This window comes from Camelus bactrianus, chromosome 7 (assembly GCF_048773025.1).
Source record: "Camelus bactrianus isolate YW-2024 breed Bactrian camel chromosome 7, ASM4877302v1, whole genome shotgun sequence".
In the NCBI taxonomy this organism is placed as follows: domain Eukaryota; kingdom Metazoa; phylum Chordata; class Mammalia; order Artiodactyla; family Camelidae; genus Camelus; species Camelus bactrianus.
In genome coordinates, this window is record NC_133545.1 from 53,860,382 (window position 1) to 53,883,167 (window position 22,786).

The 22,786-nt window shown below is 37.0% G+C and overlaps 1 long non-coding RNA gene across 2 annotated transcripts in view; it reads right to left on the reverse strand.

The window, feature by feature from the left end:
* LOC123613725 (uncharacterized) overlaps positions 1 to 22,786 on the reverse strand; it is a 1,048,954-nt gene that overhangs the window by 339,486 nt on the left and 686,682 nt on the right. For both annotated transcript variants that reach the window (XR_012508401.1, XR_012508400.1), the window contains exons 7-8: positions 5,369 to 5,508; positions 4,363 to 4,467 (exon numbers count right to left, since the gene is read on the reverse strand). This is a non-coding gene — a long non-coding RNA (uncharacterized LOC123613725). The remainder of the gene's footprint in view (positions 1 to 4,362; positions 4,468 to 5,368; positions 5,509 to 22,786) is intronic.

The following is a 22,786-nucleotide window of genomic DNA, read 5'->3' on the forward strand; positions in this document are numbered from 1 at the left end:
GTGTCTGTGTGTCAATCTGCCTGCCTATCTACCTTATGGAGAGGGAGCTGTTTTTCTGTGTCTGTCCACTTGGTGGAGGGGTACGCTATTGTGCCTGTCAGGCTTTCTATCTACCTCCTTACCTATCTTTTGAGGAGTAGCCTAGTGTTTCTGTGTGGTTATCCATCTAATGGCGCAAGAGTTTAATTTGTCTGTTTGCCTTCCTATCTAATGGTAGCGGAAGGTAGTATGTCTCCATGTCTATGTTCCTATATATGAAATGAAGGAGGAATCTAGTGTGTCTTCGTGTGCCTATTTATGTAATGGAGGAGGAGGCTAGTTTGTCTGTGTGCCTATATGTCTAACGGAGGATGAGGCGAGTGTGTCTGTGCCCATGTATCTAATGGAGGTAGAGACTAGTGTGTCTTTTTGTCTATGTGCCTTTCTATATAATGGAGGAGGAAGCTCGTGTGTCTGTCTGCCTGTCTATCTTTCTAATGCAGGAAGAGGGTATTATGTCTGTGTGGCTGTCTACTATCTATCCTCCGATTTATCGAATGCAGGGGGAGGCTAGTGTGTGAGGAGATTAGTGAATCTTTCTGTTTGTCTGCCTGTTTGTCTAATGGAAAAGGAGGCTAAAGTGTGTGTTCTTGTGTGCCTATCTGCCTAGCTCCCTAACAGAGGAGGAGGCTAATGTGTGTGTGTGTGTGTCTATCTGACTATCTAATGGAGTAGAAGGCTACTGTGTGTTTCTGTCTGCCTATGTAACTAATGGAGGAGTAGTCTTGTGTGTGTGTCAGCCTCTCTCCCTAATGGAAGTGGAGGCTCGTCTGTGTGTGTCTGTCTGCCTGTCTACCTAATGGTGCAGCAAGAGGTGGCTATTGTGTTTGTGTTTCTCTCTGCCTATCTATGTAATGGAAGAGGAGGCCAGTGTATGTGCTTATCTTTCTGTCTATCTGCCTATCTGTGTAATGTTAGAGGAGGAGGCGGCTAGTCTATCTGCCTATATAGTTGCCTATCTAATGGCAGAGGAGGCTAGTGTGTGTGTGTGCCTGTCTGCCTATCTGTCTATTTATCTAATAGAGGCAGAGGAGGAATCTAGTGTACCTACCTGTTTATCTGTCTATCTTTCAAACGGAGGAGGAGGAGGTGGCTAGTGTGTACTTGTGTTTGACTGCCTGTCTATAAGACTATGTGTCTGATAGAGGAGGAAGAGTAGGGTAGTGTATTTTTATGTCTATCTGTCTACTTATCTAATGGAGGAGGAGGAGGAGTCTAGTGTTTCTGTCTTTCTCTGTCTATCTAATGGAGTTGGTGGAGAAAGTTACTGTGTGTTTCTTCCTTTCTTCCTTCCTTCCTTTCCCTTCCTTCCTTCACGTCAAGCTAATAGCAGGACAGGCTAATGTGTGTTTGTCTGCCTACCTATCTTTCGATCTATCTATCTATGTATCTATCAAATGTAGGAGGCTAGCTTGTCTATCTTTCTGTCTATCTATGTATGTATCTATGTATGTACGTATCTAATGGAGGAGGAAGAGGATGCTAGTGTGAGTCTGCCTGTTTCTCTCTCTGTTGAATTAGGAAGAGGAGTCTTGTGTGTGTGTTGTCTACCTGTGTGTGTATATCTTTTTGTCTATCTATCTAATGGAGGAAGACAAGGAGGCTACTGTCTATCTGTCTATCTGTCTAATGGAATAAAAGAGGAAGCTAGTGTGTATGTCTGTCTATATGTCTATGTAATGGAGGGGCAAGAGGAGTAGGAGGGTTATGTTCCTGGTGGTCGTGGTGGAGGTGGAGGAAGAGGAGGACACATCGACACTTTTGTTCAGAAAAAGTGCCCTATTGACTTTCACGTTTCTCTTTGAACACTTCATACATGGAAAATTACCTGCCTGTGTTTTGAGCAATGTTAGTTTTCTCCCACGTCCATCTGAAATCACATCCTGTGACCAAATAAAGCACTCAGATCTCCAGTCCAAGGCAGTGACTAGTTGGCATCCTTAAATGTATATAGTTTAGAGGGGTTTCTTTAAAGTTAATTAATGTTAATTGTGTCGTGAATTACTTTAAGGATTCTGTTGAGTGATGGACCCAGTGAAAGGGGTCGACAGTATTTAATGTTCAGTAAGGGATAGTGCTGGTCTTTGGCACCATTTTATGATCATTAGGGCCACACAGGAGCTTGTCAGGAACAGCTTGAAAGACCAGTTGCTCATGGCAATTCTAAGAATGGAAAATGAACTGGTATTACATTATACATGATGCAACACTGCTCTGAGTATGAACAAACTTTCATTCCATTAGCGATTTTCAATTTCATACCAAGTACTGCAGTTTGTTTTTCTTAGTTACCTTACTCTGGCTGTCTGTGTACTTCTAGCAGGATGTTATTAATATTTATCCTATTATCTCATACAACATCACATGCTTGAAGCACTTCGCAATCTTTACTAATTAATCTTTATGTCTTGCCTAGAAGGATGGTGAAAACCCTTTTAGAGTTAGGAAAACTGAGCTGGGAGTGTTTAAAGATTGGCCATCAAGAACATGATCTGATAAATTCCAGAGTCTGAGTTTATAGCTCTTTTTTCCCCCTAGGAAGGGAAATTAATGAACCTTTGGCCCTGAAGATCACACTCTGATATCTAGATGACCCTTGCTCCACCTCCATAAAAAAGGTAAATTTTTTTTTAAAATAGGATTTACTCATTTGTGGCTAATTTTTTAAAAGTTCTTTTTGGGCCTACTTTAAATAGTACAGGGAAAAGGAAGAAGTTTTTTTAGAGCAGAGAAGTGTCATGATTTTTTTTAAGTGTTAAAACTATTATGTGTTTAGAGAAATTACTGAATTTTTAGTAAACTAAACTTTAGTCAAAGCAGATGAAATGTGCAAACATTTCAGAAATTATGTTTTAGAGATACAGTAATATAGAGATTACCTAATAGATACTAGACAAGTATGAGGGACTTTAGAAACATGATGAACCCATAGCAGTAGTTTGGCAAACGCAGTATTTACCATATTTACTGATAAAGGAACTGAACTTAGAGTGTTGATTTGCTTATGACCACAGAGTTAGTAAAAGACAGTGCTAGAATTAAAACCTAAACGTGTCTCCAAAGTCCTGAGTTTTTACACTACAAACTACTAGCTCTGAAGCAAATAGAAACTAATCTCCACCCTAATGTTCATAACAGCACTATTTACAATAGCCAAGACATAGAAACAGCCTAAATGCCCATCAACAGATGACTGGATAAAGATGTCGTCTATTTATACAATGGAATACCACTCAGCCATAAAAAATGACAACATAACGCCATTTGCAGCAACATGGATATTCCTGGAGAATGTCATTCTAAGTGAAGTAAGCCAGAAAGAAAAAGAAAAATACTATATGAGATCGCTCATATGTGGAATCTAAAAAAAAAAAAAAAAAAAAAAAAAAAAAGAACATAAATACAAAACAGAAACAGACTCATAGACATACAATACAAACTTGTGGTTGCCAAGGGGGTAGGAGGTGGGAAGGGTCAGACTGGGATTTCAAAATTTTTAGATACTGACAGGCATATCCAGTTAAATTCTGTAATTGACTCGACAATGACGTGCTCTTTTTAATACACTGCAACACAAGACACTGAACTGAAAACTACTCTACGTGCCTTAAAGGTACCACGTTCAGATTTATTGTTTCTGTCCTGTAGCAGAGATCATGCCCTGTAACGCAATCATAATGCACACCTCCCCCCAGAATCCTGAAGCACCTCTCACATCACAGCCCTTGTTTCTGAAAACCTGAGTCCATCACTGCCAAGGGAGGCCCCACCCTCATCTGAATCTGGTTTCTTACCTTCTGTCGCATACACTTATCATTACTTTCATCAGGGAAAGTATCCAGATTTTCACTGGACTTAAATGAAAATTTTAAACCCACCTTATTACAAACTAAAGACACAGCGATCCCATTATGAGGTCATTGCCGTCCTTCACCTTGTCCTCTTCCATCTCTTCATCTCATCATAAACTTTTAGTGCATAATCCAATAATAGGCTGTGTCATTTTATATATTCACAGGGGTTAGTTTAAGTTATTTTTTTGGGGGTGACTGATATTTGTTCTAAAGTTATTACTTTTTGTTTCCCTGTAAGAATTTTCAACAATTCGAGTCACACTTGAGAAAGGCCCTGCTGCTAACATGAGGATTTGTCACAGGGAGGCCGTGTACTGACAACAAATACACTTTCAAGGGTAGGCAGTAGACACAGGTCAGAGTGGAGAGAAAAATACATGGTTAAGCTTACTGCTAAGTTTCATGCTGGCCTTAACCTGCATGGGCTGCCATAACAAAAACACCATATACATGAATAATTATTTCTCACCGTTCTGGAGGCCGTGAAGTCCAAGATCATGGTGCTGACTGACTCAGTTCAAGGTGAGGGCCCTCTTCCTGGCTTGGAGGCCGCCACCTTTGCTCTTTTTCCACCCTGTGAGGGCACAGTGAAATCAGTTTTTCTCATGTCTCTTCTAATGAGAGCACAGGTCCCACCAGCCCCGCCCTCATGGCCTCCTCTAAACCCAGTTACCTCCCAAAGGCCCTGAAGTGAGGGAAATAATTTTCCCTCCACACTTCTGAATTCTTAGATGAACAAGAAAAAACAAGAAGTTTATTAAGATGCACGCCCCATGTAGACATGAGTGATACCCAGGGGAAGATGAGTAACTCACCAAGGTGGCTTAGAATTCAAGATTAAATATCATTAATAGTAGGGCAACGGGGGGGGGGGGACGATGTGGCCCTCTGACGGGAGTATAAATGGTTTTCAGGAAAGATGAGAGGGCCCTTTGAAGAATCAACGGGAGGTGTGATAGTGTGGGACAATGTTTGTAGGGGCCTTCCAGTCTCCTCTCCTGTGATAAAACTCAATCTTCCCTGGTTGATGAAATGGCCAGGGAGAGGACCTATGACAACTGAACCCCTGAAGGATAATGTCTTGCTGACCCTGAGTCCCACCTCTAATCATCAGTTTGGGGGTTAGAGCTTTAAAAACATGAATTTTGGAAGGATACAGACATTCAGTCCATAATAATTCTTATTATCTACTTGGGACAATAATACATGGAAACATCAAAGTACTGTGACTCTGCTAATTAAGGGCCCAAATGACTATTGGAGTCAGGAACTACTGCAGAAATCCGAAGGAGGCCACATTACTTTCACTTCTCATGACACTTAAGAGTTTTACACTTTTAAAATGAATTGAAGAAAAATGAAAAGATTTAAATATATTTTTAGTTTTTGGCGGGGGGGGGGTTCATTGGAATAGTGAGCCAGATTTTTGAGTCATAGCTTATATAGTTTTTGTGAGAAAATTATATATACATTACCGTATCTGTGTCCATTTAAATGTTAGGAATAACAGGAAGCCCGATGTGAATGACAGAGATGCAGCAAGGTTTTGGCTTTGCATTTACTCCTTCCAGCTTCTAGGCAGGTGTACCAGGTAAGTGCAGCAGCGTTCTGAAAGCTGTGAATAAACACGCGAGAATATTACACAGGTAAGTCCTCTAACGTATCGTGCGTTTTTATGATCTTAGTATGAGAATAACCATGTCAAAATGATTTTTCCTACCTTGTAGCTATCTAGTAAGAGAAGGGGGATTTTGAAGAGAGCTCAAAACCATCTTTGGAGTGGTGAATGAGGTTTAGAAATGCCATGGCATAAAACTGCTATTACTGAACCCAAATTATTGAATGTAACATACCATGTTATACCTGGTATTAGTGAGGATGGGGGTTGGAAATGACCTTCCAGGAACACTGTTGACTCATATAAGAAAAGTACATTTGCCATAGTTACCATTTAGCAAGTTATACCCAACAGATGGTTCAAGCCTTTTGACACCATTGAAAATCATGCCACTTAAGTAAATTTCTTGGGATTTATCTTCTTTGTTTTATTTTACCCCCAACTCTTCCAGCTTGTGTCATATCAAATTATTCCCATAGCTTTTGTATCAGTAATTCCTTCATTCAAATTTATTTTATAATTTATATTAAAGTATTAAGCTAATGGTCCTATACATAGATTTCTGTTTGATTTCCTATAATGTACTAAATTACTAGTTTTCTACTATTAGATGTACTGTTTATTTTTAAGTGCTGCTTCCTTGAACAGAGAACCAAATAACTTACAATTTTATCGGAGAACAACCTGTAAAATTACTGACAACCAACTAGTAAAACTCATGTTTGGAGTGAATTTGAAGCTGCCTATTTGTTCCTTCAGCAATACCTAGCAATGCACCAACAGCTCTGTATTAGATTATTTGTCCATGTTATTTTATGAAGAAATTTAATAAAATTTACTACTCTGCCATCCATTGAGCACTTCCTAACTTAATTGTCATATTCTGCATTTCCTGAGATTTACAATTAAAATTGTGATGAGCCAGACATACAAACTACCCCTTGTGTGACAAGATAGGTTATTTGTATTTTACCCAAATTATATGACATATAAAAGTTCTATTAAAAATTGATTTTTACCTATGTATAAGTACCTACATGTGATATATTTTAAGTCTGAATACTTCTTCAGCCCAAATTTCTCTTAATGCCTACTACCCAAAAAAAAAAAAAAAAGTTCAATTTACTATTTATGCCCATGCCAGAGCCAGTTAATAAAAAATAATGGCTCTGACATTTTATATTTTCCAAGGATGATCAAATAAGGAATGGTCTCCAGACCAGAATAAACATTTATTTTGATTAAGAAATATTTAATCTTCCTTATATTGTCACTAGTCACCAATATTACTTCCTAAATTTTTAAAACTACATCAGGCACTGCATTAACTTACAGTATTTTATGACATTGTTTTTTAAAGCTAATTTTAATTAGTAGAAAGACCAATAATATTGAGAAACCACATTTCCAGTGTTACTGCTGTTTTGTGTGCTAATTATGTGGCTTGTAGCTAGAAAACAGTATAGAACTAAAAGTTTATTTTCACTGTGTAACTTTGAAGATACATTTATCTTGAGATACTCTTGACAATTTCACACTGGCTTTAGCAAAATAAGATATTCCTTACTGAATAAGGATGCAAAAATCCTTGTCTCTTTATGTTCATTCTCTTGTTTGTTCTTTCCAATATCCTAGGTGAATGCAGCGGGAATGGAGAATGTGGAATGATTAACGGCTTTCTAAGTGATTTCATAGAGGCATTAAATTGAGAATCAACTTTAAGAACCATTTGTTTGGTCATTTCTCTATACTTTCAACAAGTATTTAAGAGTTTCAGGTTTTGGACTTGACAGGCTGATTAAGGAAATGATAGTGCTGATCACCAAGAAATGTAAGAAGGGGCGACCATTTGCAAGTAACATTAGTAGCACTTCAAGTTCCACTTTAGAAGTGTTTTTAACCACTTCTGGACTTCTTGGAGAAGTTTTAGATATGTTTAAATATCTCTAATGTTTGATATCTGAATGATCTTTTCTTATTTTGTGAGCTGGAAAATTAACCTGTTTGAGAGTCAGCATCCTAAACATAAAATAGAATTAAAATAGCACACTCACTAGAGTACTGACCTGAAGGAAGACAAGCACGTGCACAGTATATACGAGGTGCCCTGAGAACCACACCAAGCTACACAAGTGAAACTTACTGACTGCTGTTAAGACATTTAAGTAGAAATTCCCAGAGGATATTCATGGACATGAAACTTAAGGATAGAGACCTGTAGATTTATAAATTTCAGTTGTAAAATAAAATTATTTTAATAGAAATCTAAGGAGCAATTGACCTCTCCTGACCAAAAAGTAGAGGAAAAGGGGCAGAGGCCAAAGACATAACCTTAGAATATATGAGCAATAATTCTAAGGTAGTAGAAAGAAAAATCAGATGACAACTGAGGAGCAGCCAAGATGTAAAAGAAAAACAGGACAGTGCAGTCAGAGAAGCCAGAGACATCAGACCTGAGGCCAGGTTCATGATGGAAAAGCACACACCTCATTCACAGAAATGTAGGTGCTTCTTTATATCCAGGAGGGTTGTCTCCAGCAGAATAAAAGATTAAGAACTTGAGATGTAGTAAGAGGTATTGTTTTTAACAAGTCTCTCTCCTTTTATCTCTAAACCCAATCAGCTGGTTTCTATTTGAAAAAATCTCTTTCACACATTTTCTCTCAGTTGCCATGAGAACTTCAGAGGATTGATATGCTAATGGAGTGTTCTTATTTCTCCTGCCTCAGACTCAGAGAACCATATTCCCAGAGAAAGAGAAAGACAATATGGAACATGAAGACAAGCCGACTTTACTCTAGGCCTGTATTAGTCCTCTCTGGGCTGTCATAATAAATTACTTCAGGCTGAGTATCTTCAACAACAGATTTGTTCTGGAGAACACAACTCCAAGATCACGGCGCCATCAGTGTTGGTTTCTGGGGAGACCTACCTCCCTACCTTCCTACCTTGTAGGTAGACGGCTACCTTCCTGCTGTTTCCTCCCAAGGAGGAAGGTGTGATGTCTTTTTCTCTTCTAAGGACCCCAGTCCTGCTGGGTTAGGGGCACTCTTACAACCTCATTTAACCTCCCTAAAGAATACACTGTGGGTGGGGTGGGGATTAGAACTTCAACATAAGAATTTTGAGTTCAGTCAATAACAAAACCTGAGATTACCAAAGGTGTACGGTGACTAACGATCTGTGAAAGTTGCTCTCATTTAGGGCTCTGGTATTACAATAGTGAAGTAACAAGAGTATTTTTTGGTGAAAGAAGCAATTCAAAACAACATATGTACTTCTCTCCTACTAAAATACCGAACTAGCATTTCTCCCATATTTTCTGTCTTTGACTTTCTAACCTGTCCCCTGCACAGCTGTGAGTTACCTTCCTGAACTTTCAGTCAGACCTTCTGACTCCTCTCTTCAAAAATCTTCAATGACTCCCCACTGCTTAGTGAATAAAACTTAACATTTTAATTACACATTCACTTATCAATAACCCGGCTCCAACATTTTTTTTGTCTCATCAGTCACTCTACTCCTCAGCCACAGAGGCCTACTCTACTCATTGCTGCTTGGACTTGTCATTACAAAAGTAGGAGATCACGCCTGTGCTAACACTGTTTCTTCAGCCTGGAGTGTCTCCGTCCTCAAGGCTCACTTCTAAATGCCAGGGCTTCAGTGAACACTGCCTTGATCTCAGTGAGAAGAAATCACTCCCTAAATTCTCTGAACATAAGTTAATTATTTACATGTCTGTCTTTTCCAAAATACTATGAGCTTCTTAGGGCAGGGAATGTCTTATATTTTAACCAGGATTACTTAAAGACAAAACGCAAAAAAAACTTGTCTTCTAAGAGTCGAATAATTGCTCAATGAATGAGGAAATATTGAGGAAATGGGAAAATGTAGGTGGGAATAGTTATTAAAAATAGTTATTAGAAATATCTGATAGGAGATTTTCTCTTCTTTACTTTTTTTTTTAAACCTAAAAACGTGTATAAGTTTTTTCTCCAAGAGATGAGACTTTTATTTTGTTAGATGAAGCTATGAACGTGTTTCCAATGATCATCTACATGGAAGAGGCTCAAAACAGAGACAACCAGGCTCGAATTCACTAGGCATTACAGAACCCAGATAGCCATTTTCCTTTATAGCAACAAGAACACAAAGAGGTAAATGTAAGGGTGAAACACTTAAAATAATCCCTAACTTCCTTGACCACATCAAGTCCAAGTCCCTGTCCCTCTCTTAACCCAGGGAAGAAGAGCAAAGTGTTCTGTGGACTGATAGTCTACTGGAGTAAAAAAAAAAACCTTGCTCTGAGTTCACACGGAGTATCTTTTCCTAAGAAATTATATAGCAGCACAATTAAAATGAAATACTAATTGCAACAAGAAAAGATGGTGGCTGCAGAATATAACTCAGTCTTAATAGATTTTCTAATGCCTCTCTTTATACCAAAGGGGAGTAGCCCTTTAGCCAATAAAGTAAATTTTCTGATCTCCAAATGGGTACTTTATCCTCATTCGGGCTGATATTGCAGCGACATCGTGAATTTCTCAGACAGCTTTGTGAATCAGCAGAGTATTTCAGAGGAGAGCACTGACTGCTAAAAGCAAAGTCGTTATTTTTTAAACAGCCTTTAAACCAGGAGATTAAACATTTCATTTTGGGTCAAGGATGCATTTGCTCTGTTGAACTTGGAAGAGCAGAGAGGACTGAACCAGTTGGGAAGGAAGAGAATCAATGTTACTCCATCAGCCAAACCTCAAATTATACAGTTTCGCAGACCAATTGTTTTTGACTTTCTTTTCAGTGTCCATGTCTATAATTCTTATTTCCAAAGAGCTTAAACATTAATACTCCATGAAATATCATCATATATTTCTAAAGTATCTTTAAGAAGCCATTAACTAATTTGCTCATAATAAACTTTGAGGTCTAGAAAAAAACTTGTTCTCTTTCTCTTTATGTAGCCTCCAAAAAAAAAAAAAAAAAAGAAATTAAGGGAAGAAAAATGTATGCTTTCTAATACATCCATTCAGGAAATGTTCAGAGTGCTACCATTTGCCAGGCACTGTGTTAGGTGCTGGAAATACTAAAGCAGTAAGACACGGAACCTTTCCTCACTCCTACTTACACTTAAGAACAGTGACTCATGACAATATACAGCGTTTAAGAGGCCAGATTAATTGGATTCAGAATATCCCCATACTTCTCTTGTTCTTTGTTCTGGTACATTTATGAGTGTTTTTGAAGCTTTCATGGAGTAAAATTGAGATTTAAGTCTGACTGACTCACAGACTTAAATGGCTTATTATAGACTTGGTTTAATCAAATCTTTAGATACATTTACATCAATAAAAAGTGGAAAGTAAAACGTATCTCATTTGGGGAGTTCTAGCCTCAGGCAGTATCTTTAAAATGTTATGCTGCATAAAGAATAGCCTTCAGAGTATAGCACAGAATATTTATAAAAATGCCTAATGCTGAAATTATACATTGAAGAAAAACATTTTCTTACACGGAATAATTTTTGTCTTATCACAGGCAAGAATACCGATTGATTGCTATGACTGGGTGTATCTTTCAATGTTCTGCACGTGCATTCCTGTGTTTGTTGACTCCTGTGTGTGTATGTGTGAGTATCTAGTATAGATAGTTAAAACCCCTGGCTTTCTTGTGGCCACTCACAAGCCTCAGTGTTCAGATCATCATTCCATGGTCTTACTGTTGCCTACTGCCAACCTTTTAAACTGATGTAAAATTCAAAGAGTTTACACCGCAGAATTTTTTTTTTTTAGAAGAGGTTTCTCAATTTAATTTTATCTGTAATTTTCCTATGTATGTATCACCTATACCATTATTTATAGGTTTTCAATTCACATTTTATTCTTAAGTACATTTAGCCTCATTTCAAACAACAGTAAATTGAAATCAGTTTGGTGTGTGTGTATACATTATACATACACACATATATGTTCTATAAAATAAAGTTAACATGTTAACTTCATAATTTATTTTATAGAACATATATATACTTTATTATAAAGTTAATATACAACTGTAAATATATGGCATTTAAGGCAAGGGTCAACAAACTTTCCCTGTAAACAGCCAAATAACAAATGATCTAGTTTTTGCAGGGCATACCGTCTCTCCCAACTACTCAACTCTTCTGTCGTAGTCCAACAGTAGTCCACTTGTGAACAAGTGGGCATGGTTGTGTTTCAAGAACACTGTAGTTACCAAATAGATGTGACCCCTGGTCTGAAGTCTTTTAGACTCCTAATCTAGACATATCCTACATCACCAGTGATAAGCATACTATTCTTTGTGAAACGATGTTCTAAAATAATTGTTGTTAGGTGTTATGAAGCTCATCTGACCCTTTTCTATTCCTTGAGTGGCCATTCCCAGCCCTGTAAGTATAGTGGATTTTTCGACAAGTTTTGCACAACACTGAGAAGGCTGAAAGAACCCATATGGGTATTTCTGGTTAGGAAGGGACAAGCATGATTTACTGATTGGCATTTTGAAACTCTAAGTGCTCTGCTGGCAGATGAAGAAAAACTGGTGCGAACGAGCAGGCTCAGAAATCTACAGGGTGTAATTTCTGATAGTACTCACCAGGTTTATTACACTCATTAATAAACTGTCAGCTGTCTCTTCACTAGTAAAATGTAGATGCATTGAGGGAAAGGACCTTGCTCGCACACTTGTTTTTGTTTTCCATGCATTCCTGCATAGCATAATTTCCTGACCAATTTTATTGAGTGAAATAGTAATATATCAATAATAAAGGATTAAGAAAATAGGAAAGTACAAATTTAGAGGAAAGAAATCTTTAAGTAAAGGGCATTCCAATTTATTTACTGAAGTAGGATTTCTTAAGAAAATATAGATCAGTCATGGCATTAGGGAAGGACTGGAAGTATATGAAAAGCAACAGGCCAGTTTTGTGTATTAGGAAGGAGATGTAGTCAGAAGATACAAGCTTCCAGTTATAAGATAAGTAAGTTCTGGGGATATAGTATGCAGCATGTGACTGTAGTTAACAATACGGTATTGTATATTTTAAAGTGGCTAAGAAAGTAGATCTTTAAAATTATCATTACAAGAAAAAAATTTTTAACACTGCATGGTGATGGATGTTAACTAACCTTATTGTGGTGATCATTTTTTAATACATACAGACATCAAATCAGATATTGCACACCTTAAAGTAACACACTGTTATATGTAAAACTTAAAAGGAAAAAAAAAGTCAACTTTAAAGTAGCTCGTATGTGTTCCCCAAAATTATTAAATATGTACATGAAAACTTTATTGTGAACAGGTTGATGTAATTTGAACAAACCTTGATTTTCAACAGACTGGGAGTATTTGAAAAATTAAGTATATTGAAGTCTTACTGTTCCTTTAATTCATTTTTTAACATGGCATGTAATCTTATTACATTAGCTAATGTCCTTTTTTTTTTTTTCCTTGTTAGCAAGAATTAAATGTGAGAGACAATTTGAAGAAACACAGTATTGTCTACTAAACACTGAATTATCATTCAGGGGAGTTTTTTTTTTAAGTACTACTTTTATAGTTTTCAAAGATTTTTTAGTATTATCATAATAAGTCATCTCAAGTTAAAAGTAAAATTAATTCAAGTTTTGAAGTAGAATCCTTTTTAAAATCTAGTTCCTATTGCACATTTCATTAACATTGTAGTTTCCATGATACACACAGGCTTCCTACTCTAAGAGTGCTGCTACAGTTTGTTAGGCCATGATCTAAAATAGATGAAGGTCTCTACTTACACAATACAATTATCAGTTTAAAATAGTTATGGGTAATGGTTAAAAAATAATAATTTAAAAGTAGTTTTGATAAATATTTATAAGACTGGACTCTACTGGATCAGGAAGATATTTTCACTGAAGAATATAGACATTTTTTGGTTTTGATTTTATCTGAGAAAAAAGCTTATACTGAAAATTAGAGAAAAGATTGACAAAAACACGTTAAAATAGCTTTGCTTTCTACATTTCAGTATTACATTTGGTATTAAAAAAGTTGACCCTCCTTTGCTTTCTAATTATAAAATATTACTTAGACCAAATGGTTAGAAAACTGGGCTATAGAAATATAGTAATGCATATAAATCAACGAAGTTAGAACACTCCCTCATTCCATAAACAAAATGGCTTAAAGACTTAAACGTAAGACAAGACACCATAAACCTCCTAGAAGAAAACATAGATAAAACATTCTCCAGCATAAATCTCAGCAATGTTCCCCTAGGGCAGTCTACTCAAGCAATATAAATAAAAGCAAAAATAAACAAATGGGACATAATTAAACTTACAAGCTTATGCACAGCAAAAGAAGCCATAAGCAAAACAAAAAGACAACCTACGGAGAGAGAAAATATTTGCAAAAGATGAGACTGACATGGGCTTACTTTCTAGAATATATTAACAGTTCATACAACTTAATAACAAAAAACAAACAGCCCAATCCAAAAGTGGGCAGAAGACCTAAACAAGCAATTCTCCAATGAAGACAGTGAATATGTACATGAAAAAATGCTAAATGTAACTAATTATCAGAGAAATGCAAATCAAAACTATAATGAGGTATCACCTCACACCAGACAGAATGGCCGTCATTCAAAAGTCCACAAATGTTAAGTACTAGAGAGGGTGTGGAGAAAAGGGAACCCTCCTGCACTGCCTGTGGGAATATAGTTTGGTGCAGCCATTACGGAAAACAGTATGGAGATTCCTCAAAACAAAAACAAAAACAAAAACAAAAACAAAAAAACAACTAAAAATAGACTTACCATATAACCCAGCAATCCCACTCCTGGGCATGTATCTGGAGGGAACTCTAATTCGAAAAGATACATGCACCCCAATGTTCATAGCAGCACTATTTACAATAGCGAAGACATAGAAACCTGAATGTTCATCGACAGATGACTGGATCAAGAAGTTGTGTTATCTTTATACAATGTTGTATTATTCAGCCATAAAAAAGACTAGAATAATGCCATTTGCAGCGACATTGATGGACCTAGAGATCGTCATGCTAAGTGAAGTAAACCAGAAAGAGAAAGAAAAATACCGTATCATATCACTCATATGTGGAGTCTGAAAAAAAGGGACACTACGAACTCATCTACAAAACAGAAACAGACTTGCAGACATAGTCAACAATTTTATGGTTATCAGGGGAAAGGGTGTGGGAAGGGATAAATTTGGGAGTTTGAGATTTGCAAATATTAGCCACTATATGCAAAAATAGATTTAAAATGTTTCTTCTGATCATAGCGAAAAAGAGTATGACAATGAATATATGTATGTTCATGTTTAACTGAAAAATTGTGCTATACACTGGAAACTGACACAATATTGTAAACTGACTATAACTCAATGAAAAAAAGTTAAAAAGCTGTTTCTTCTGTATAGCACAGGGAACTATGTTCAATATCCTGTAACAGCCTTTAATGAAAAAAATATGATAAGAAATATATGTATGTATATGCATGACTGGGACATTGTGCTGTACACCAGAAATTGACACATTCTAACTGACTGTACTTCAATTAAAAAAAACAGTAATAATCTTCATTATGTATAAAGTACAGAAATGTTAAAAACTGTAAAAATTGTCTAAAATTAAAAATGTGGAAATGGATTGTCCTATTTAGGGAAAAAGTGGAATAAATTTTAAAACAGCAGTAATGATATTTTTAAATGATGGAAGTGTTATACATACAATACTATAATGATTACATAGATCTTACTCATCTAGTATGTGTGTATATGCATGTATAAAATATTAAATATATAAATATATCATAACTATAGTTTAAAAATATTAGTTATCACTAATATGTCGGTATGTCAATAATTAGTTTAAAATTGTTGAACAGGAGTATCTTTTTCAAGTGGCAATGTGTTTATAGTCACTTGCTGGACAGTATATTCAGCAAGAATTTTCTTTTGTTTACCTGTCTTTTCTAAATTCCTACACAGGAAGTATACTGTATTAAAAAATGGGTTATATTTAAATACACAACTTTTTAAAAAAATGTTCACCGGCCACATTTAAAAAAAAAACACTACTTAGTATATCAAAACCATGATTGGCTGATATGACTCAAATGTTAGTTAAGTGTCAGGTTTATAAATTCTTATTTTTTGGTCAGGAATGCTTTAAAGCATCCCCAAACTTACAATGTCTGTTTAGTGGAATAAAACATCCAAAAAGTATGTAATTTTTGATACAGCTTTTGCTTTAAAAATAAATTGATTCAAGTCATAACAGAGCATCTAATGGTGAATACTAATAAAGTTTAAATAAGACCTTTACTAAAAAGCTCAAATAGGTAATGCTTGAGTCAGGTGATTGCATTCTAAACAAGGATCTACATGTGCAAAATTAAGTGTAAGTTTAAACACATGTCTAAGTTTGCTCTGGTATTTATTTTAAGGTTGCATGTGTAAAAAACTCAAGTTAGAAGTTTAAAAATCTTTGATATCCATATAAACTGTTAGCATAAACCTGGACTTTAAACATTTAATTAGGGCAATGTGTGATGTACTGGGTTAGGGGACAGGAAGGTAGAGGGGACAGAACTACGCCTCTGAGCAGTCCCAGGTCCTGGCCAGGACTCTGCTATTGGCTGTGTATCCTCAGGCAAGTTACCTCACCATTCTGGGCCCTACTTCCTCATTTGTTAAGTAAGATGTTTGGACTTCATTGCTTCAACAACTCCTAGTTACAAAATTTAATTACTCTATGAATTCTAACAAAGTTGTCACTCTGAGAAATGTTCTCCACCATTAAAATAAAACCATGTAAGTTACTCTGAAAAACTTCTCCTCAAAAATGTTTTTCTGTTATTTTTAAAATGTCCAGAGTAGATGGTGTTTTCCAGCTTACAGGTTAACTTGATTAAGAAGGAAATTATTGTCCTTAACTATTTATGAAATCACTTTTATCAACCTGCAATCTTCACTCTAGATGGCGGCAACTCTGACTGCAGGGAGCAAACTGCCTGGACTGGTGACCCATTAGCAGACACACTGCTGAGCTTTCTTGCTTATCTCCTAACATTCCTTTCAGTTTATATTGGGAAGGCTGAGTAATGCAGAACTTGTAAAACAAAATGACAAATCTTTATAAAAAGAAAAAATGTGTGTAAAATATGTGACAAGCAGTATTTATAATTTTCAGCCAAGGCAAAACTTGTTTAACTATAACATGACGAGTTTTACATTTAAGTTTCTATGATTTAAAGGATCTTAAAATTTACATCAAGAATTTATTTGATAAAAATGTTTTGTGTATTTGCAAGTTCTTAGTATTTACTAAGTTTTCACTTATGTATCCAAATCCAGCCCTCCTCCAAAAAAATCCACCAAGAAAAAGTTAAAGTGTGTACATCACAGTTACCTTATTTTACAGATTTCTGTTATTTTCATTGTTTAATACTTGTTTATCTTCTACGTTTTCAACAATACACAATTGTATAAAGAATAAACTTTTAAAATTAACTGTCCTATTAATATTCTTGCAAATATGTTTCCATTTTATAGAAACATTTATATACTATATATTCAGAAACAAAGCATATAGGCACAGTAGTAACTGAAAAATACAGTAGGAATCAAATTATTTTATATGTTGCACTTTATTTATAGTATTTTTCATATTAAATCACTCTTAATTATATATTTTAATATTAGTAACTATTATGCTAACACTTTTTGTTCATTGAATGCTTATTGTATGAGAGGCTATTAAAAGCTAATGTATATTTTATCCTTTATTCATGTGAACAATCTCTTTTGTGGCTGAGGGACTCTAAGATTTAGTGTGTAAATTGACTTAAAGTGAGGACCCTGTAATTCAAACACAGGCCTACTTTGAATGTCTAAATCTAATGCTCTCCCTGTATTTCCTTAAGAACTATATGGGCTCCACTTTTTCCATCATATAAATCTGTAAATTTAACTAATTTCCACTTTTGGAGATTTAGCTGTCCTACATTTCTCTTAATTACCCCAAAATGTTTTTATAAGTATTTTATACATAAATTATGTGAAAGTCTGATATTTCTTTAAAATGAGTTAATACTATGCGTGTATTTTGAATTTTGTATATAATTGTCCATCAATCTGCACTTCCATCGATGGTTCCACATTTAGAATTCTGAATTATGCATACCCCTTGCCTGAAAACTTGTCACTGATGTTAATTAAAATCAGTAATATTTGGAACAGAGGGTCAGCATCATTCAGGATAAGATAGTCTTCCTTCTGTCCCCCTTATTCAACAAAGAATTAGACATCCATTTAGCAATAGACATGTCCATGTAGAGGTTGTGGGATCTAACATCACATCCCAAGGGACTCAGAGAGGGTCTTGCCCTCCTCTGCATCTGGGAATAGGCATACAGATCTGGGTACATGCTGGGGAACAAGAAGAGCAACCCACCTGCCCAAACCCCTCTCACTGGAGTCAGGAAAAAAGCCTGAGAGTATTGACCTGGACAAAATACCAGGCAAGAAAGAAATGGTAGTCCAGCTGCCCAGAGAAGAATTCAAGCACATCATGGGATAAAAGGAAAATCCACAGATTTAGGCATAGTGAAGATCCTCTGGGAAGTTTTACGAGCAGCCCTCCTTCCCCCACCCCACCAAAGCAACACTGCATAGAACTGAACTATGTGAGAATGGCAACCTCTCCCACAGGGGCAAAGAAGAGTTGTGAATGCATGTCCAGTTACTGCAGTGGTGTCACACGCAGCTGGAAAACCCCTTTCTCTGCAGAGACACTCAAGTTCTGAGCTGGGACACCCATGATTGGGAGGAGGGAGGAAAGCTGAAAAGACACATAAGAATATGGAAGGGCATAGGTGACACCCTTACTGCTGACTGCACTAAGCAGGAAGTACTCCTGTGGGCTTCTGGCAGTATCATTCCCAAGGATTTCCCTGCTGGGACTACAACCACCCCCAGTTCCCCAAGTGTGGAACCCACACCTCTTCCCACTCTGTGGCCAGCTCCTTGTGTGCACTTTGAAGTACCGCTGTGTAAACCAGCTCTGGCAGACAGGGAGTTAGCTCAGAAAGCAGGTCAGGGTCTCTGGCATAGAAGAAACTACAGACTTGCACTGCATTGCCAACTTCTGGGTAACAAAAAAGAGAGGTTACCAGTGCCCAGACTGGTGAATTGTAATAACCAGAGAGGATATACCAGCTTAAGAATTCTGCCGCAAAATGTATGGAGCAAGTGTGTCTGTACAAGTACCAGAGAAAAGCAGGACAAATTAAGAATATATCCCACCAGAAGATAACAAGTAAAGCTTCAAGCAGTCTACTTCAAATGTGAAAACAGCAATACAAAGCTCCAAGGAACATGGAAAATCAACTGAACATGTCATCACCAAAAGGTAACAATCCTCCAGGAACTAAACTCAAAAGCACAGAATTTGGCAATTTGGCTGACAACAATTCCAAATAGCTGTTTTGAGAAAGCAAGCTGCAAGAAAACATAGAAAGACATGTCAACAAAATCAGGAAAACAATTCATGAACAAAATGAGAAATTTAACAGATATAGAAATCATAAAAGAGAACCAAATTCTGAAGCGGAAGAATTCATTAAACAAAATGAAAAATGCAAGAGAGAGCATCAACAGTAGAAAAGAACCAACAGAAGACAGAATCAATGACCAGAGGCCAAGAACTTTGAAATAACCCAGTCAGAGAACAATGAAAAAAGAATGAAAAGGAGCTAAGACAGCCTACATGATCTACAGGACACCATGACATAAACAAATATTAGAATAATTGAAATTATAGAAGGGGAAGAGAGGGAGAAAGGAGCAGAAGATTTATTTAAAGAAATAATAGCTGAGAACATCCCGAAACTGGGGAAGCTGGATATTTAACTTTACAAAGGTAGTAGATCACACATTATATTAATTAAAAAAGACCTTCTCTAAGGTACATTAAAATGTCAATACCATCATCAAAGATAAAAAATTAAGATAGAATCTTAAAAGATGTAGTCAAAGATAACAAATTATAAAAGTAGCCAGGGAAAAGAACATGCCAGCCTACCAAGCAACCCCCACTGAGCTGTCTTCAGGTATTTCAACCCTGTAGAACCAGGAGAGTGGAATGATACATTCAGTGGGTTAAAAAAAATTGGTGGCCAAGAATATTCTATCAAGTAAAGATACCTTCAGACATGAAGGAGAAACACAGATTTTTCCAGACAAATAAAAGTTAAGTGAGCTTATCACCAATAGATCTGCCTTGCAAGAAGGGCTCAAAGGGTTTTTTCAAGCTGAAATGCAAACATACTTATCAGTGACATGAAAACACTGAAAAATATACAACACTCCGGTTAAGTAAATATATAGTAGTAAGACTTAGAAAACAGTATGCACTATAGGTTAACCACTTAATTGTAGTATATAAAATCAAAGGAAAAGTTTTTTTTTATATTATAGTTACCATTATGTTTTAACAAGCATACAATATAAAAGAGGTAGATAATGGTGTCAAAAATATAAAAGGTGTGGAGTAAAATGGTGAACCTTTTGTAAATGATCAAAGTTAAGATGCTATCACACTAAAACAATTTCATTTATGAGATGTCTTATGTAAGCCTCATGGTAACTACAAAGCAAAAACCTAGAATAGATGCACAAAAGATAAAGGAAGGAGAAAAAGAGGACACCACCAGGAAAAATCACCAATTTACAAAGGTAGGCACAAACAGAGAGAAAAAACAGTTGATACAAAACAAACAGAAAACAGTAAGATGACATTAGCAAGTCTTTGCAGGGCTGAACCTCTAGGAATCTATGATGAAGAAGAGGGCAGGAGCTTGCAACAACCAGCACTCATTTCTTGGCCGACTGAGTTCCTGCCTGTAGAGCCCAAGCAGTAATCCCAAATCAGCAACTTTGCTCACCTGCAGAACTAAGTCAGTGGCACATTCTGACTAGGAAATTATAAGCTGGCACACTATTGAGTGTAGCCCCAGCCCTGACTAGAAGGACTGGCAAGAACACCTAGAAACTGTAGCCCAACGACATTTGAGTAGATAGCCCAGGTAACCAAGTTGATTGCCACCAGAGAAAAGCCAGTGCTGACTGCAGAGGGTCCCCTGCTATGCTCAGGCAACGGAGTTAATTCATCTCCCTCCTAGAATAGCTCCTTCCCCCACAGCCCCACCCCACCCCATCCCCCCTCCCACCCACCAAAGAGCCCAACTGAGATAATCTGAGAGGTGCTTGCAGTTGGCCCATTCTGCCAGGCAGGGAAGCTGAGTTATAGCCCCACCCACTGCTGAGTAAAGCTCCCTGCCCTGTTCCACTATAGAGGCTGGCCACAATACCTGGAAAACCAAACAGTCCACCAAAGCTTGAACAGAGTCCAGCAAGCAAAGCAGATAGTCTGCAAAACAAAGCCAGTGGCTGCGTTCAGTCAGGGAACTTGGGGCATGGGTCAGCTTGAGTGAAGACCGCACACAAAGAGCCTTACTAGCGTTGGAGATGATCCTCCAACTGCAGCCCAGCAGGGAAACTAATTCAGAGCCCCCCCCCCCACCTTTGTGAATACAGCCTTCAGGCCTTCCAACCAGGGAACCTAACCAGAGAACACAGGAAGCTACATAGTCCATTCAATAGCACTGCTTACATTGGTGCTTGAACAGAGAGAACTGCCTGCGGTTCTCTGCAACTGCAGAGCAAAACTGGTGACCTCACCTGGCCAGGGAAGTCAGCGTGCACTCTTACCTGATTTGGGTCCCCCAAACAACAAGTTCTGTAGGACCCAGTCTCCATCCCTTTGCTCTGCCAGAGAAGCTAATTTATAGCCCTAGTTACTGCTGAGTATAGTAGCCAGTCCCAGCAGTCTAGAAAGCCTGACCAGAGAACCCAGGCAACCATGGAGCTTATCCTTAAGACTTGCAAGGGCAGGGAACTAGGTAAGCAGTCCCACCCAATGGTTCTAAGCCAGCTGCACCTCCCCAACCTCAGAGTTCAGGCAGTAGTAACCTTGCCCCAGAAGAGAATCTGATAGTAAGCGCCACCTTCTGAGTGACATTACCAGCAGATATGTCCAGTCCGTTAAACTCAGCTGACTGGTAAAGGACTGTCTCAACCAAAGCAAACCCATAAAGTCTGGAAGAGGAGTCCACTGAATGTGGATGTGCAGATACCAACACAAAGAATAAAGGATCATGAAAAATAAGCTACACCACTAAAGGAAAGTAATAAAGCTCCAATAATTGACCCTAAAGAAATGGAGATCTACAAAATATCAGACAAAGAATTCATAATAGTCCTTTTAAAAAGGTATGATGAACTACAGAAACACACAGACAAAAAATTAGGGAAACAATGAATTAAAAAAATAAGTTCAACCAAAAAATAGAAGTCAAACAAAACACACGTGGAAACTGCATACACACAAACTAGAATCCTAGAGTTGAAAAATATAATGACTAAAGAATTCAGCAGAGAGCTTAAAAAAAGACAACTATGCAAAAGAATCAATGACCAAAAAGACAGAAAATTTGAAATTATCCACTAAGAATAGCAAAAAGAAAAAAAGAATGAAAAAAAGTAAAAGCCCATGGGGTTGATGGGACATAATAAGAAACAAAACAAAAAAACAACAACAAAAATACAATATCCGCAATATGGGAATTTCATAAAGAGTAGAGATAAAGGTACAAGAACGTATGTTTAAGTAATACTGGCTAAAAACTTCCTGAAGTTTCTTGTGAAAGAAATGAACATCCAGTAGAGCCTGAGTAGGACCACAACAAGACACATTGTAAATAATGTGTCAAAAATCAACCACAATTCTGAAAGAAACAAGAGACAAAGGAAGGTACAAACAGGAGAACCTGTATATGACTGGGTCGATTTCTCAACAAAACTTTATAGGCTAGGGGAGAATGGGATGATATTTTGAAAATATTGAAAGGAAAAAAAAAACTGTCAACCAAGCATTCTATACCCAGCAAAGCTGTCCTTCAGAAATGAAGCCAAATAAAGACAGTTCCAAACAAAAGCTGACAGATTTCATCAATACTGGACCTGCCTTACAGGAAATGCTAAAGGGAGTTCTTTGAGTAGAAGTAAAGGAAAAATAATTAGTATCTTAAGAATATAAGAAGGTAGCATGAAACTTAATGGTAAATACACAGCCAAAGTTAGATTCTGAAATGTAATAATGGTGATGCGCAATTCACTTACAA